Consider the following 17,478-nt stretch of genomic DNA (forward strand, 5'->3'; position numbering starts at 1 on the left):
GACTACTTTACGCACTGTGCTGGCACGGGACACATTTCGGGCGATCCCACGCTTTCCGTTCCTCGCAGTGAATTCCCAAGGCCAGTTCGCGAACAGCCACGCTGCCTTAATTCCGAGAGAGGCTTGAATCCGTGACCAGCAGGGCGCCCAACGTGGCGCCGACCACGTTTTACAGAGGCCGGTCGGCGCTATGCCCCCCTCCTGTTACTTCTTATAATAGTATCGACGACCTCAAACGCGATGCGTAACCTTCGCCGGTCGGCCGCTTATCGACTGCGCCTGCCTGGCGAGTGCACGCGCTGGGGACGAGCACTGGCGCGACTGACCGACAAGCCTGCCCTCCCGCTCCACCACGACTGCGGTCCAGGGTAACCCTTCGCCCTCCGTTCTTGCTGTGTTAGGCTTCCTTACGTGACGCGAGATGAAGAAGCACAGGACCGTACCAGTTGTGGAGATGGCCATCTCTCTCTTGGCCGCCGCGCGGACGAGTTCGACGGCCAACCGCGGGCTGTGTATCGCGCGCGGTGATCTGCAAGAGTGTGTGCGCTCTGATGAGAAGCGGTATCGTCCAGCTTATCGCGCCTTGTCTTTCAGAGCGGATCGCAGTTCGCTCCTCAGCATCTGTGTGTGTGTGTGTTTGCCAGCTCAGAGACTTTGATGCGTTGCGTGTAGTGTGTGTCTGTGGAAGCCGGCACTGGTGAGCTTGTATGCTCTCCGCTATACATCACAGCCACCGAGGTCGTCAGGCCTTTGTATGTTTCTCGTGGCATTGATTCTTCGGTTCTGTCATTACAGTCCCCCCTATTTTCTTTTTCTTTTGGGCTTAGCCGCGGCAACGTGTTGACGTGTTCGAACTCATGATGGGGATGCCAGCAACGTGACGGATGTCCGACGTGCCATGAAGCACGCCCGTTTCTTTCATTTCTGCGGGTTTCTTTGACCTTAGGGCAGTGCGCCTGTTTTCGTGTACTCGGGCGTACGAAAGCTTTCCCTTTGAACATTCCGCGCGCGCTCGCAAAAGCACTACTTCACGAGGTATAACCGGCTCACGGAGTTTGTGTAAAGCTTGTCCTTGAGGGTGACCTTGGTCAAACCATAAATAAAGAAATTTTGGCGCAACTGGGTTTTGAACCCGCGGCGGGGCGAGCAGATCAGCTCTTCACTGCCAACTGCACGAGATCGCTATGGCATCGCCACAGCCGATCACGCCCCGTGTTCAAACTGCAGCAGACACTCGCTCTGTGCACTGCACGTTGTCGTCATCAGCTAATAACTACTATCGAACTAATATCGTCGCCAGACGTGCCGATGACCCAGCAATGCAAAACCATGAGCCAACCAGGCTATAGACACATGCTTTCGCAGGTCTACTCGCTTAAAACCTTTTTTTTTTTACTATTTGCTTTCATTTTACCTTTCTCCTTCATCGGCGAAACAATTTTATAGAAAAGGGCCGGTGGGGATTTTTGACACGTTCTAAACAAAAGCTTGAGATAAAAGAGGCCAAATGTACTCGACCCCGCGAAGATTCTTGGGCGTCGAATGGAATAATGTGCTTGAAATGTGATCCGTGTGTTGTGTCGCGAGGAGGACCGTTTTGCGCGCGTGCGTGATTCTTCGGAGCCTGCGCGAGCCCGGCGTCAGGCGTTGTGAACGGAATTACTTACTTCTGCTGTCAACCGGTTATTAATCGGTCCGTTCTTCGGTTGTGGCGTATGTACTGAACGCACTGTGCGTCCTCGTCTCACCGGAGCAGCTGCCTCCTTCGCACAGTGTTTGTGGATTGCTTTCCAGCAAGGCAGAGGCATACCCATGCTGTTGAAAGCGTACAGGGGGCGCTGTTCATAGTTTTTCGTGGAAATGCGGAGAATCGTGCACAACACTAACTCGTCGCAGAACTTGACAGTCACACTGTGCCCCAGCAAGGTCGTTAACCCCGTTCAATTCGTCAGCAGTTGCGCCCAAGTACTACGTTTAGCCCGTGCCGAAAATGAGAACGGTCGTTAGGTTAGAATGGTTCTCCACTCACCCGTAGTTGCTCAAGCGGCGATGTTACCAGTGAACCTGTTCACTCCGTCGAGTCTGCAGCGTTGCATGGCGTCACACTTTGCGCGTATGCATGCGGGTCCTGCAGTCCAGCCATGGCTCAGCCATCCGCCTCGCATGCGCGCAGCGCGCACGTATTGCACGCGCTTTACTCCCAGCTTGGGTAGGAAAGCCTGCGAATCCGCGCACACAGGCACACCACCACTGCCGCGGAATGTCGCCTCTGATAGCGTGTATCATCGGTCGCCGGCGCCGCGCGACGTCACGGCGGGTGCGTCTATTGGGTTCCCTATCTGATTGGCTCGGGTCGCGGGACGGACGGCATCTGTGCCGCTACCCATCCTGTTCCTGTGGACTATACGCGGCCGGCCGAAGCAGACTGGCTGTGTTCGAAAGCGCCTCGGTGTCAGCAGTGCCATGAGCGCATATTCGCACAAGTTGATCTGCTGCAAAACTGGGATGCTGATCATTGTAGTTATAGTTCCTTTGTTTTATTTTATTCGCTTTTTCTTTTTTTTTCTTCGAATCAACGTGTACTTTGTGATTCCAGTTCACTGTGTACATGATTACAGGGAGCTTCCTCTTATGGCTGTATAGACGTCGCTGGGGTGCGGGGCGCAGCTTTGCAGGCAGGGGAGGGCTGCACTACGACGGAGGGCATGTTTCATGCGAAAAAAAAAAAAGGCACTGGCTTAACTTGTCTAACCCTAAGATTCAGCGAAAAGCAAGGACGCTTTCTAAGAGTCTGAGGCTCGTCCACGGCAGCTCCGCTACACGCTCGCGACTGCCGTTCTATATATACCCACACGACCACGCGTGGCTATCACGTTGTATCACATATGGCCTTACGACACACTCCCATCGGATGTCATCACGTGGCTTCATATCACCCCATCGGATGCTCTCAAGCAGGTTAACCCGAAGGTCAACTAAAGATCATGGGTCAAGGTTTCGGCACCATAACTGTACCACATATGGTCGTACACGGCTAACGTGGTTGGGCTAAAGGTCGTTCAAGGTTATTCTCCGGCCTACGCGACGACTACTTTACCTAGCGTAGTGCGACTGTTCGCTTCAAAACCGTACGAGATGTGTACAACGTGACCGTGATGCGTTGCACCAGACATTCTGTCGTGCGAGCGTACGGTAGTGGTATTTGCTATTTTACTGGCGCGACGTACCACTCGCTGGGTTTTGGTTGTGAGCGTGGCGAGCATATGCTCCCTGCTATCTGAGAGAGCACTCTGTGCATGGAATGGCGCGATCCAATTCCCAACCCTCCCTCCCCACCCTATTCCCGATCCCTTCTCCCGGGTGCTGTGCAGTGTTTCCCCTAGAGGGCAGCCAAATACGGCATCCGTAACCCCAGTCACATACAACCAAGCTCGGGAACGCCTGTGTGTATTCAGCGTGGGAAAACAACGCGCATTGCCTATAGCGACAACATCGCGGACGTGAGCGATCGCACGAAGGACGCGAGTTCGACTCAAAAATACGTCGTTCATTGTGCATTTTTTTCTGTGTACGAAAGCTCGCGCTTGTGTTTACGGGCACATATCTTGTGGTACACACGCTATAAGCTGGCGGTATCCCTTCCTATATGACTGGTCGTGTAGCAGGCCTCCGCGTTTTCTTTTCTATTTTTACTTACGCAAAGCCATGATACCGTACGGCTTTCGAGAATCCCCCGCGCTTACCGTAATTAACGTGCACCTCTCTGCGCGCTCATATTTGAGCTAGAAAGTTTGCGTAAGTTCGCCCGGACGCGGAGCTCTCTCTCTCTCTGATGCCGGGCAGCGTGGAAATAAAAGAATATAAATTGCGTTTTGACATTCGGCCAGTTAAGCGTTGGTTTAAGTCGCAGTGTTTCACCCAGAAATATGCCTTCTCGGTGCCCCGGAGTAGTTGTAGCGAATATAACCCTGTGCCTAGCTGTGCGGACCTGTCCCATTGCGTTTTTCCCGGCTTCTCAGCAGTAGAGTTTCTATTCTCCCCTCCACTCTCCACCATCACCCGGCTCGACTGGCATGGCGCTTAAGTGGAAGAACAGCGTCGACAGGTTGCCCAGGCGGTCGATATGCTCAGCCTTTAAATTTTGGCCGAATAAATGCATTGTAAGTACTACTACTACTAATAATATCAGTAAACTGGTTCCTGACGATCGGTTACCTCTTCTGGCTGATGGTTTTACGAGGTCTCTATTGCGTGGCTTTGTTAGCCCGCGTATGTAGATACTGATCCACTTGGTATTGGGCAACACTCAATGACGCAGCGTTCACGAACGAGCTGCGTACATAATTAAAAGCTTGATCTGCATCGCGGGAGGGTGTTGAACGCCGGACCCGAGGTGCAGAAATGTACTCGCCTTTTTTTACTTCACACAGGCCGTGACGGCATGTGTACGTAGCAGTTTCAAGGTAGGTCTCTGTACACATCGTGTAGCGAGCGCTTGCAGTGAACGCGCGTGTATTTTGTCTCGGCGTTGTCGGGTTGCGCCGGTATCTGCCGCACTCGCTGCTCCCGTTTCTTTCAAGTGTCGCTCAGTGTCCTTAAAGGTGCACTAAAGAGCAATATGAACTCGTCTTTTTACCGCGGGAACTCTATCTACACGTTCCGGACATTCTTAGAAACTGCGAATTATTCTCCTGTGCGCCCGAATGCCCTAATTTAAACGGACTAAACGTCCCGGCACCCGCCTTTTCTTAAACTCAACGTGGTAGGTAGGAGGAGTCAATTAACCAACGCGTCAGCCAGTCCCGTGGCGGCTTGCCGCTCTGCCATCGGCGGAGTGATACGTAAATCAAAGAGTCCACGTGGACTCTTATTTCCGTGGGCCTAATTTGCGGCTGTATTGTCTGTGACTGAAACTGTTTATGCACAGAAACCTAAAAAAACAAAATGAAAGCAAAAGCGAAGCCGCCATTGTACTGGCTGAAAGGCACTCCACGCGTTGGTTGATTCCGCCTACTTACCGCGTTGAGTTCAAAAAATAGGCGGGAGCCGGGACGGTTAATCCGCTCAAATTAGGGCAATCGGCCGCACAGGACAATAATTCGAAGTTTCTAAGAATGGCCTGAAAGTGTAGATAAGAGTTCCCGCGCTAAAAAGACGAGTTCAGATTCCTCTTTAGTGCACCTTTAACATCAACGACACACCTTGTGTGTGTGTGTGTGTGTGTGTGTGTGTGTGTGTGTGTGTGTGTGTGTGTGTGTGTGTGTGTGCGTGCGTGCGTGCGTGTGTGTGTGTGTGTGTGTGTGTGTGTGTGTGTGTGTGTGTGTGTGTGTGTGTGTGTGTGTGTGTGTGTGTGTGTGTGTGTGTGTGTGCGTTTAATTGTCATTCTAGAGCGTCGTTCATCCGGGATTCCTGGTAGGCGTGCGCTCCATTTCGGCATTGCAGCTCACCAGCAAGTGCCCGGGTGGCCTGTACGCATATAGGTCGAGAGGCTCGGTTTCTGTAATTCATCAGGCACGTCGTCAGCGCAGCTTCTTGTTTCACAAGCAGGGGTCTTTTAACAGCGATCGGTATCGGACGTTGAGGAAGCGCCGTACGTAGCTCCCTTCCTGGCTGTATACCGCCGCACCCTCGCCGCTGCCGTGAACGCGCGCGATGCTCTCTTCCTTTCTCCGCTCGCTTGCATAATCCCCTGTTTTCTGCTCATATGTGTTATGGTAATCGCTGGGCGCAACTCGTGCAGGCTGCATACCCGCTTATAGCTGGCTCGCGCGAGCGTGGTGTTGGGTTGGCTTCTCGCAGCCGTATACCCTTAGCAGCGTGTGCGTTTTTGTTTATATTCGTGGGAGCGAAACCGACAGGCTTTGCGACGGAGGAAAAAGCGTGCAAGAAATGCGGGTTCTGAGTTTATTCGTTGCCTCGTACCGCGCGGTTTGTTCGTGCCAGTCTGGGTCGCCGCCAGCCGTATCGTGTCTTGCGCATATATATCACTTTTGTTTATTCGCTTGTTTGGAGATTACCCCCTCTTTTTGAAGGCGTAAGGCAGGGCGCCCATGCACCGCCTTCGGCGGCTCTATGTTCGCCATTTCCTCGTATGTATGCGCAGACCGTCGAGGAGCGAAATGCCTTCCCAGAGACTCTTCCTGCTACACCGAGGGAGTATGCTCTGATGTTGATAAATGTGAGCGAGCGACTAGCGAGGTGCGGCGGCGATGGACGCCGCATGTGTTATCGAATGTTACGAAAGAAAATTCGCTCCCCTCCCCACTAAATCCTGGCGACAGTGCCACCTCACCTCCGGATACAACTCCAGAACGAAGCGTCGAAGGAGGCCCTCCAACCAGATGCGTCGACCCACCTGTTGTCACGGCGTTTGCACTTGCTGGCCATTGCATGGTGATTCCACGCTAGTGGTGTAAGGTGGGTGACCGCGACGCCGTGACGATTGGTGGAGTACGAAACTGGTTGTAGGACCTCCTTCGAGGGTGTGAGGTAGCGGGACCCATTTGACGCTTTATTCTTGAGTTAGACCCCCTCCTTCCGTCTTTGCGACGACACCAAGAATGGATAGCCACCCTATGACATGTTGGTCAGTGTTGTCGACCTCTCTGGGTGCATATTTCACTAAAAAAAAAGTAACAACTGTGTGCGCTATATTAGCCTTCGTCCGGTTTTCAAAGAAAATAGCCGGTCGCAGGACACTCGTAAGGCGATCGGAGCGTTCATTGTAAGGTAAGCTTTTGCGCTCGAAATAAAGCGCTTATTTTCTAAGCTGCCCTCTTTTTAAGCCGGAACAGCGCGCAGACTCACGGCGACCCTGGGCGGGGTCGAGACGACGGTGCAGCTCACGAGAGGCCGCGTTGCTGGCCGTCCTGTGAGACAAAGACTAGTTTGAAAGAGGGAGAGAGGAAACCAAGGCGAAGGGTCGCGTACCTTCGTACATGTGCCCTCCCATACAAGTATGCTTGCTGCCGGACAGCTATCCTGGCCGAAAGGGCAGCTCGCCCGTGCTAGCCTCGCACGCAGCGCCTCATGGTCGTGAGCGTGTCTTTCCTCATGGCGCACAGTATGCTGTATAGGGGCAGGCACTGGACGTGTGCGTTTCTCTCTCATATCGGGAGCTGTGCAGCGCTCGCATTGTTTCCCTCGAATAGAGGCGGAACCACGTGCGTGTGGGGCATGTGCGCGCGTGCGTGTACCTGCACGCACACACATATTATATATTTATGTATACCGTGCACACTCGCCGTAGGATTATTCTTCTCCCAGCGTGCACGAACTGGGCATGAGGTCGTCGCTGTAGCTATAGTGCAGCCTTCGCGCCGTGTGTTGCGCAATCGGCTCCCCCCCCCCCCCCCCCCCCCCGCCTGTCTTTCGCGTGTCGCGTGCATATAAGAGGCGGATAAAGCGGCGCTGGTGAGGCACAATTATCGCGCGCACCGCGCGGCGGCTTATGCCATATGCCGCTTCGTAATGCATTGCGGAAGGTTGCGCTATAATGTAATGTGTATAACCGCACGCAGCCTCTCTCTCTCTGCCTTTCTCTCTGCTCATGTGCGCGCTAGCAGATCGCGCGGAGCCTCGAGGAGGGAAGTGTGCGTGTGTGTGTTTGTGTTTACGTGGTACGCTGTAGCGGTGGCCCCCGTGGGGGGTGTCTCGCCGTGCAGTTATCTCTGTAGTGCTCGCTTCCGTCTTGCCCGCGCGGCCTCGGCGCATTTTGATTAAGGTCAGTTCGGCTTGGAGGGAGAATCAAGGAAGCGGCGCTGGATACGCTATATACCGCGCGCATCATTCGTCGTATGTCGAACACATTGCGAGACGGTAGTGGATTGGCATTTGCCGCTGCCTCCCTGACTTGTATCATACTATATAGTTAGTGATGTGCTAGTGCCAATCGAGAGCAGTAGACGGACGCGGGCAGGACGCGGTAATACGTAAATATAGGCTGAAAAACGAAGAACTCAGATTCTGTGTGCAGCGAATTCGTGCACAGCGGCGGCAGGTCCTTACCTTGGGTAGCGGTTGGAAGCTTTGCTGTACGTATACATTTTAGTGTCGTCTTATAACCAGTCCAGACGTGCACGCCTCGACTGCGAAGTGGATTCCGGGAAAATTTAAACGTTCGCCCCGGACTGTAGTGTACGCAGCTGGCGAGACGAGGTCGCGGAAGTTGCTGCCCGGATAAGTCGGTGGTGTGTAGTACAGGGCCAGTATTGGATGTCAGAGAGAGAGGCTTTTGTCCCGCGCTACACGTGATGACGATGAAGCCTTGTACGCGAACATTTATAGCGCTCACGCACAGCGACGCGTGCCGGATGCTGAGAGAAAGCTGTGCAGTTCTTTCCCTCAAAATTTTTGCGAATTCGACAATGTGCAGGGCACGCCGATCGCTGTTGTCTCAGAGAAAAAAAAAAGGAAAGAAAAAAATACCTTGAAAAGTGTTCTGCATGCATTCGGCTTGTTTACAATCATTGAAGAATCGTATATATGTATACTGTCCCGTTTTCAAAACTTTACGTGACTCAAGTGTGAGGGGAAAAAAATTTCGGCGCAGTCAGGCAGTCCAGTCACCTGAAACGAGTCAAGGTGTGAGGCGGCGTGCAACTTTATTCGATGGTAACAACACCAGGCGACAGCACGGGTCGCGAGGTAGTATAATGGCCCAGTAAGCATTTTTTGCGTGAACATGCGTCCCGTAATGTTTTGATCGCGATGGATACACGATATCGTATTCGTTCGTCGACAGTCGCAGAGAGTTTGAACGCGTGCTTGGCTGCGCATGGCGCCAGTGTTTGCGGGGCGAAGCAGAGGCTACGGACGAAGGGGTAAACGCCGGCGCCGCGGTGTGTATTTATTAAGCTGTGCTCGAGGGTGAAGGTGTAACACCGTTCCCGCGATCTGATCGATAGTGCGCGTTCCCGTGCACGAATGCCTCGAGGCCGGCGGCCTTGCAGTCGCGACTTCGTCTCACTTCCTGTCGCGATCGGCGGATATAGTGTATACTAACTAGATGGCTCGGAATGAAGCAATTCCCTTCTTCTTGCACGGTGGCCAGAGTCCGCCTCTTTGGGTGTCCGTAATTATGAACGCGCTGTATACACCCGTCCCACTGTTTCCTTTTTGTGCGTGTTTGTCGCGGCTGTACAGTCGTTCCCCCCCCCCCCCCCCATTGTTTTACGGGGGACGAGCTCTTGATTGAGCAGCGTTCGGGCAAGTTGGCGCATGCGACAGGATCTGGCTTGTGTTCCTCCCAGAGCTCTACGATGTTTATTTTTGCCGTCATTTGACGGGCTGTTATTTGTCTCTCCTCATCGATTATTAATTCCTCTTGTCCGTACATACGCGACCTTTTCGGCTTATAACGTTCAGCGATAAGATTATACGCGACTAAAGACCCAAAGACACTATATATACTCCATCGTTCGTCTCTCGGAGAGCGTGGTATTCGTGCGCGGAAGTTGGGGCGAGAACGCGGCAAGAAAAGCGGTCGTCTTCTCGTTGCAGTGCTGCCCATCTCTGCGATGCTGCGGCAGACGCGTAAAGGCCGACCCACATGGAGCGATTTTTCTGCGGAAAATTTCGGGGGCCACTTTGGCGGTCTAAAGTGCGCTACGCGAAAGCCTTTCTGCGCGACTTTGGCTGCTGCTGTTGCTGACTTTGGGAACTGCTCATTTATGGTTAATTAACTACTAACTACTAGTCAACATTCAATTAACTAAACACTAATAAAGTGCTAATTAGTCGTTAACCACAATATATGGCTAATTGACCAATGACTGCTAATAAATCAATAATGACTTACTATTGATTAACAGTTGCTTAATCGTCTCAGGTGGCTATTTAGCAATGGCTAGTATTAGTTACGACTAGTTAGCTGCTGGATGTAACGGACGCCGGACAGATCCATGGCCGCGAGTGTGAGCCATTAAAGGCGTTCGCCTTAAAAGTGGCGATCGGCCGCCCAGCGGCGTCCGTCCGGCGGCTGACCGCCGCCGATCAAGCCGGGCTAGATGCATGTTCGCTCGGCGGTCAGCCTCTCGCCGGAAGCGGCCAGTGCGGTTTGTCAGCACGGACCAGTCAGGGCGCGACCGTGTCTTGACTTCCGCGCGCCGTTTTTGGCTCGTGTACAAAGGGCATCGCGTACAATGATAAATTGATTTCCATGTCCACCGCAGCCACCAGACAACTAGCATATGAAACGTACATTCGAACTAAACTAGAATACGCCTCAACAATATGGAGTCCTCACCAAGCCTACTTGATAGATTCACTCGAAGCCATCCAGAATCGGGCAGCACGCTTCATCACCTCACAGTATAAATCTCAGCTCAGCATCACAGCGTTGAAATCATCTCTCGGCATCAAGTCATTAGCCTTTCGCAGGAAAACTTCAATTCTTTGTCTTTTTCACAAACTGTACTTTAACTTTCCAGCACTTCGAGATAACCTTCTACGAGCTCCGGTACGATCATCTCGTCGTTTATTTAACTCCTTAAGCATACAGCGTTTGCACGGCTCCACCAATTATTTCAATAAATCTTTCCTTCCCAGTGCTATAGAAAGCTGGAATAACCTCCCCGAACACATTGTCATTGAGACTAATCCTTCCAGATTCAGACAGCTCCTAATCGACCATCTCAACGACAAATTTTTTCCTTCACCCTATGCCAGCTTCCAAGCCCTGCTAACTGACCATCCTGTGCTACTTCCAAAGTTGCAATTTGTTTTTGTTTATATTTCTGCTACACTCTGTCATGACGTGATTATTTGAATTTGTTACTTCTGTCTTTTTTCGTCTTGTTCTTTTTTTCTATTCTATATTTTCTATATTTTTCTGTATTTTTATATTCCTTCTATATTTATATTCATTCTATTTATATTCATGTATGACGGCTGAACACCCCTGTAGCACCCCCCCCCCCTTATGTAATGTCCCTGACGGGACCCTTAAGGGTTAATAAATGATGATGATGATGATGATGATGATGATCGCAGCTGTCCAGATGCGACCAGTATTCTTCAACACAAAGATTACATGCATGGCACAGTGTGGGCAGCCCAGGTGATTTCTCCACGTCCTCCAGTCTACGCGTTCCGATGAAAAAGGACGAACATTGTCAAATCAACCTTAAAGCTGAAAAATAATTCGTCCTCTTTGCTGCCGTTGAATAAATCGTATGGCCTGATGCAAAGCTGTTTTATTTTTTTTCAACATCTTACTGAAATCATAGCGGCGACGGCACGCCGGCGTTCCGCCGCGCTGGTCGCACGAAGTTCGTCGTTCAAGTTGGCTCCACGTGGGCCGGCCTTAAAACGGACTTTCGCTCGTCTCCCGTGCGTAAAGGGCCTTCGTGCACGAGTCACGACCTCTGATACGGAGTGGGTCATACATCCGCGGTTCGCTTTCGTGCCGTTGACTTTGCTTGGCTGAATGCCGACATCCGGACGGCGTTGCCTGTCATTCACTTACAGGTGGCCTGCCTTTTCATGCGTCTTGGTTTTCCTTTTTCTTTATTTTGTCTGCCATTCCGTAGTTCGTAGCCGAGGTGAGCTGACCCGCGTTAAATCAGCGCAGCGCAACCGATATGCGCCAGTGGTTCCCGCGTAAGCAGCGGAGCGGAAAGCGAGCAGTTTAAGCGAGATGGCAGCGCTGCAGTTCGCAAGTGTAGCCGTATTGTATCGTGATCGGACATATCGCACTGATAATCCAGCTGGTCGAGTCACATTGCGTGAGCTTAGCAGAGCTGCCCACCGCGACCTCGCTCGAGGACCAATCCACCTAGTGGCAGCTGGTGTGTACTGTACGTGCGCCGCGGCGTCTCTGGACAATACCAGTCTAGTCTAGGTGGTATTGCTCTGGACCGGCGGCGGGGGGCGACGCGCCTTGCACGCGCGCCTGGCTTTCACCGGCCGGCACGTTCCTCCGGGACCGACGCGTGTCCGTCGACAGGAGGAGCATCCCAAACTTCTCATTCTCTTCTCCGTGACACCTCCTCTATCCGAAGCCAAGCCTGGTTTGGCTCCGTCGTCTCGAGGCCCGGCTATAGACCCTGGGCCTCCGAGCTCTATAGTGCTGATTTCGCTGCATCGTTCACAGTTGCCGCCGCGAAATTTGAGAGAGTCGCCGCTCGGGTCCCCGCAAACGTCGACGAGAGCAGACCAAGGGAGGATTTAAAAGAGGAACGATCCCCCAGCCACACACACACACACTCACATACACACGCCCGCACGAGGGTTAATTCGCTGTGGGAAAAGCTACCATTGACCCCAAGATTTGTGTGTGTGTGTGTGTGTGTGTGTGTGTGTGTGTGTGTGTGTGTGTGTGTGTGTGTGTGTGTGTGTGTGTGTGTGTGTGTGTGTGTGTGTGTGTGTGTGTGCGCGTGTGTGTGTGTGTGTGTGCGCGCGTGTGAGAGGGAGAGAGGGAGGGGGTAAAAACATTGTGATGAAATGTATTGTGCGCATGACACGGCCCCTCCAAAAGCTGCCCGTAAGTTCGCTCCTTAGCACGTCCTTCGCGCATTCGTTGGAGTTGGGAATTTCGGCCCATAGTATATGCTCAGAGTGGCGCTAACCCACCCTCAGCGGCGGACACACCAGCCTGAACATCGCTGGCGCAACAGAGCCACGTGCTGCTGCTGCTGCCCCTTTCTCCGATAGGACAGGCACGTTCCGGTATCGGATGCATCCGATCGACCCTCGTGGCTCGGGGCCTGCTTGCAGCGGTCACCCCGCCACGTGCTTGGCCGGGCGGCCGCCTACGTGCCCGACGGTCCGTCGCCATCCGGTGCTAACCGCGCGTCTCCATCGGGGAGAGAGAGGGTTCGGGGCACCCTACATGCGTGCCGCCGCCGCTGTCGAGAGAAGAAAATTCACAACGTCCCGTCACACTCGGCCGCGAAGGAACCAGGTGCCTGAGCTTTCTCTCTTCGAGGCCGGAATCGTTTCAAGACTGGGCCACGATCCGCGGCGTACTATGTTACTCCGCTAGCCAGTCACGAAAGTAAACGTAATCAACTCTTTAACGTTTGACTATATTAAACAAGCCAGTTATTAAAATTGTAGACCTTATAAACTTTTTCTCGTGATTGCCTTCTTGTTTCGCTGACAAGAGAAGTTTTCACAACGGACTACTTTTTTTGTCGTGAAAGAATTCTGTGCGGCGGTCCTGAATGTGGGCGGAGCTTCACTGCAGACTTGAGCTGTATCCGACTATAGCGACGACGGTTTCTCTCTGCGGTTTTCGGGCTAGTCGCGTTGCGCTTGACGAAAAGACGAGAGAGAGAGAGAGAAACTCTTACGCGAACGGACAATTGTGAGCCTGGGGGTTCTCATTGCTCTGAACGTTCCCTCCCGCCCTTTCTCTTTTCTCCTTGCGTACCGGGTGTACCAGACGCCTCCCTCAATGCGGTTAGCTGAACTGTGCTGTCCGCGTGAACTGCGCCTTAGCCGGTCGAGTCGGTCGTTGAGTGCAGCAAGCGAGGTCTGCTGCAGTATGTAGCACTGCGTCGAGGTTGACGGGGCTCCGCTATAGTAGCGGAGGGGGAGCGCGCATCGAGGCGCCCTGTCCGCGAGTGCACACGAGCGTCGGTTTTTTACCAAAGCGGGCATGACCTTGTAGTAATGGGGGAGGGGGCCGATATTCGTGAGCCTTTCTCGGAAACACTGGCAGAATACGGCTCATAATTGGCCATTTGCGGAAATCCTTAAAGGGCAACTGAAGAGGTTTTAGAATTCGATGAGTGTAAATATTGGTTCTGGGGGAAAGGAAATGGCGCAGTATCTGTCTCATATATCGTTGGACACCTGAACTGCGCCGTAAGGGAAGGGATAAAGGAGGGAGTGAAAGAAGAAAGGAAGAAGAGGGGCAGTAGTGGAGGGCTCCGGAATAATTTCGACCACCTGGGGATCTTTAACGTGCACTGACATCGCACAGCACACGGGCGCCTTGGCGTTTTTCCTCCATAAAAACGCAGCCGCCGCGGTCGGGTTCGAACCCGGGAACTCCGGATCAGTAGTCGAGCGCCCTAACCACTGAGCCACCGCGGCGGGGCTAAGTGTAAAAGGGCCGAATGTGCTAAACAAACAGGTAAAGCCTGCGAAATCGTTTTACCCTATAGCATTTGAAATGGTGGTGCGATCGCCGAATAGAGCGGCTCTTGAAAGTAGCGGGCGACCGTCCGCAGTGTAAGCAGGTTAAGGGGGGATCGTCATCACCATCATCAGCAGCAGCGGCCTGACTTCTACCACTGCAAGGCAAAGGCCTCTCACATACTCTCCAATTAACACCCTATCCTGCAAACTTCTTAATCTCATCCGCGCACTTAACTTTCTGCCGCCCCCTGCTACGCTTACTTTCACTTGGAATCCACACCTTTACCCTTAAGGAACATCCGTTATCTTGCCTTCGCAATCCTGCCCAAGGGCATTTCTTCCACTTGATTTCGAGTAGTGTGTCACCTGCCTCTTTTCGTTTCCGTGAAGAACGCGAGAGTGTCACCTGTAGGAACGGGGCGTTTGATTGGAAAACAAGCCTCGCTTAATTAGCAGCACTTTCCGGCATGTGGTCAAGCGGAAGTCATGATATGGGGGAGGGGGGGTGTCTCTTGTGGCTTCATAGCCGCCATTGATGAGCTAATCGTCGTTGCCTTCGTGAGATCTGTCTGACAGGCTATTCGTTGCCGGCTTTGTTGCTCGCGGGCATTTCGCGTATACAATCGACTCCTCTTTCCGTTGTCAGCTACGCGATGGATCGCTGGCAAGCCGTGCGGAGAGCATGTAATCAAGCAGTTGCGCGCCGCCATTTCACACACGCCTCTCCCGGCGCACGACGTCGCTCTAGAGAGCCGGGGAGAAAACGCGGTGGGGAGGGAAGAAACGAATTGTCCCCATTGTCCTGCGGCGCTGTATGTGTGCTCACCACGCGAGGAGTACGCCGTGCCTCCTCCCTCGTGGGTGCTTGGGAATTAATGCGCGGTGGAGGGGATTGATTTCTGCGAAGCCGACTGACGGCCCCTTTGTTTTCATTTCCCTTTCCTCCTCTCCCACTTCTGTTTGCTCGCTCGCCGCCCAGACTTCTCGGTACGTCGGCGGAAGGCGCTCTGTCGCCCGCGTTGACGGGTTTCTCCCATATTTTCGCGCGTTCCCTTCGTTTGAAGCGTAGCAATCTGGTAACGAGCGGCCGCCTTCCATTGTCCCATTGGCTTACGTTCGCCCGGAAAGAGAGCGCCTGCGGGTAACTCGCCGGTGAGGCGCGGCTCGTGGTGCCGCGTTTCTCGTCACGCGGGGTTTCCTGCCTCGCGGTTCCTGCAGTTATGTCGACTTCTCCGGACAGCGTAGACCCTTTAGTCGATTCCAGGCAGTGAGTGAGTGACCAGAGCGTTTCGGTGTAGGAGCAAATCCAGTTATAGAGAGTCGTTCTAGGTAGCTCCTGGACGACAAGTCGGTGCAACGTCATTAAATCTTATACGTGTATTACACACACACACACACACACACACACACACACACACACACACACACACACACACACACACACACACACACACACACACACACACACACACACACACACACACACACACACACACACACACACACACACACACACACACACACACACACACACACACACACACACACACACACACACACACACACACACACACACACACACACACACACACACACACACACACACACACACACACACACACACACACACACACACACACACACACACACACACACACACACACACACACACACACACACACACACACACACACACACACACACACACACACACACACACACACACACACACACACACACACACACACACACACACACACACACACACACACACACACACACACACACACACACACACACACACACACACACACACACACACACACACACACACACACACACACACACACACACACACACACACACACACACACACACACACACACACACACACACACACACACACACACACACACACACACACACACACACACACACACACACACACACACACACACACACACACACACACACACACACACACACACACACACACACACACACACACACACACACACACACACACACACACACACACACACACACACACACACACACACACACACACACACACACACACACACACACACACACACACACACACACACACACACACACACACACACACACACACACACACACACACACACACACACACACACACACACACACACACACACACACACACACACACACACACATCAAATTGTATGCGGGGCTGTCTGTTCTAGGGGTAGTCGTCTGGAAATACAAATGGCTGTCGCTCGTAATTCCTTTTAACGCGAAAGCGTGAAGGGCCCCGGGTCGCAAAAAACCCTGCGTCGTCGTCGGCGGCCGAGGCAAAGAGAGGAAAAGAGAACAAGAAAGGGTGAAAGGTGTAATCAAGCCTACTCGACATTCACGCACTCGGAAAAACACTCACACACGGAGGTAGAGAATCACGAATTCTGCATATATGGTCGTTAACCCATTAAGTAGTACCGTTTTGCTTTCTGTATTCCTTAAGTAAGGTTCGATTTGAGAGTTTTAATTATGGATCGAGTGGATTCTCTTCGTTTCAACCGTTTAATTTTCCTCGTAAGACGGACTGTTTCGACTGATCCAACGATTTATCTGGCGTGTTTTCTTCATTTTCGTGGGGACAAAATTGTCTATGCAGTGGAAGCAAATTTTTTTAAACATTTCCCATAATTCATCAACCTCAGAACCATGAAAAAAGTCAAGGCAATACTCAAAGTAATCCAGCACACTTTCGTCGTTTGCGTGGGAGAAATTCTTGAAAGGAGCTATTTTAGCGATAGGTTTTTTGTTCACACCATGCACAGGAAATGAAACATAGGCCTTACTGTGATCAGATAAGCCACATTCTACCCACACTGAAAAATTTTGAATGGAACCACTTGAGAATACAAGATCAAGCACACAGGCCGAATCACCTTGCACACGTGTTGGTTCTCTAACAAGTTGTTGCAGGTCATGACAAAGCATTATATCACATAACTTATCAGCATGGACACCAAAGCCTGAAAAAAGAGGTGGGTAATCCCAGTCGATTTCTGGCAGATTAAAGTCTCCCGCCAGTATAATTCTGTCACCCTTGAATTTGGACATATGATCAGCATGGTCATTTAGGAATAGTACTGGTGAATCTGGAGGTCGATAAGCTGCAAAAACTAGGTCGGACTGGCCGCAGCAGATTGCTTTTAAAGAAATACTTTCATGGCCAGCAATTTCCTTTAAATTGATAGCGCAACAGCCATGTTTTACAAGAACCGCTACCCCCCCCCCCCCCCCTTTCCGAGAAAAGGCCTGTGTCACAACGGAATGCTTGATAGCCGGGAGGAAAAACGTCTCTGTCATCAATGTCGTCTCGTAGCCAGGTTTCCGTAA

The 17,478-nt window shown here is 52.2% G+C and overlaps 2 protein-coding genes across 15 annotated transcripts in view; one reads left to right on the top strand and one right to left on the bottom strand.

Moving 5' to 3' along the window:
- Window positions 1–2,152, bottom strand: part of LOC144125172 (G-protein coupled receptor Mth2-like) — a 63,168-nt gene extending 61,016 nt beyond the window's left edge. Inside the window, exon 1 of the mRNA XM_077658325.1 lies at window positions 2,030–2,152. The gene's annotated coding sequence lies outside the window, so the exon portion shown is untranslated. The remainder of the gene's footprint in view (window positions 1–2,029) is intronic.
- Window positions 1–17,478, top strand: part of LOC144125168 (uncharacterized) — a 264,663-nt gene that overhangs the window by 68,013 nt on the left and 179,172 nt on the right. The gene's annotated exons all lie outside the window — the stretch shown is intronic.

This window comes from Amblyomma americanum, chromosome 3 (genome assembly GCF_052857255.1).
Source record: "Amblyomma americanum isolate KBUSLIRL-KWMA chromosome 3, ASM5285725v1, whole genome shotgun sequence".
Classification (NCBI taxonomy): domain Eukaryota; kingdom Metazoa; phylum Arthropoda; class Arachnida; order Ixodida; family Ixodidae; genus Amblyomma; species Amblyomma americanum.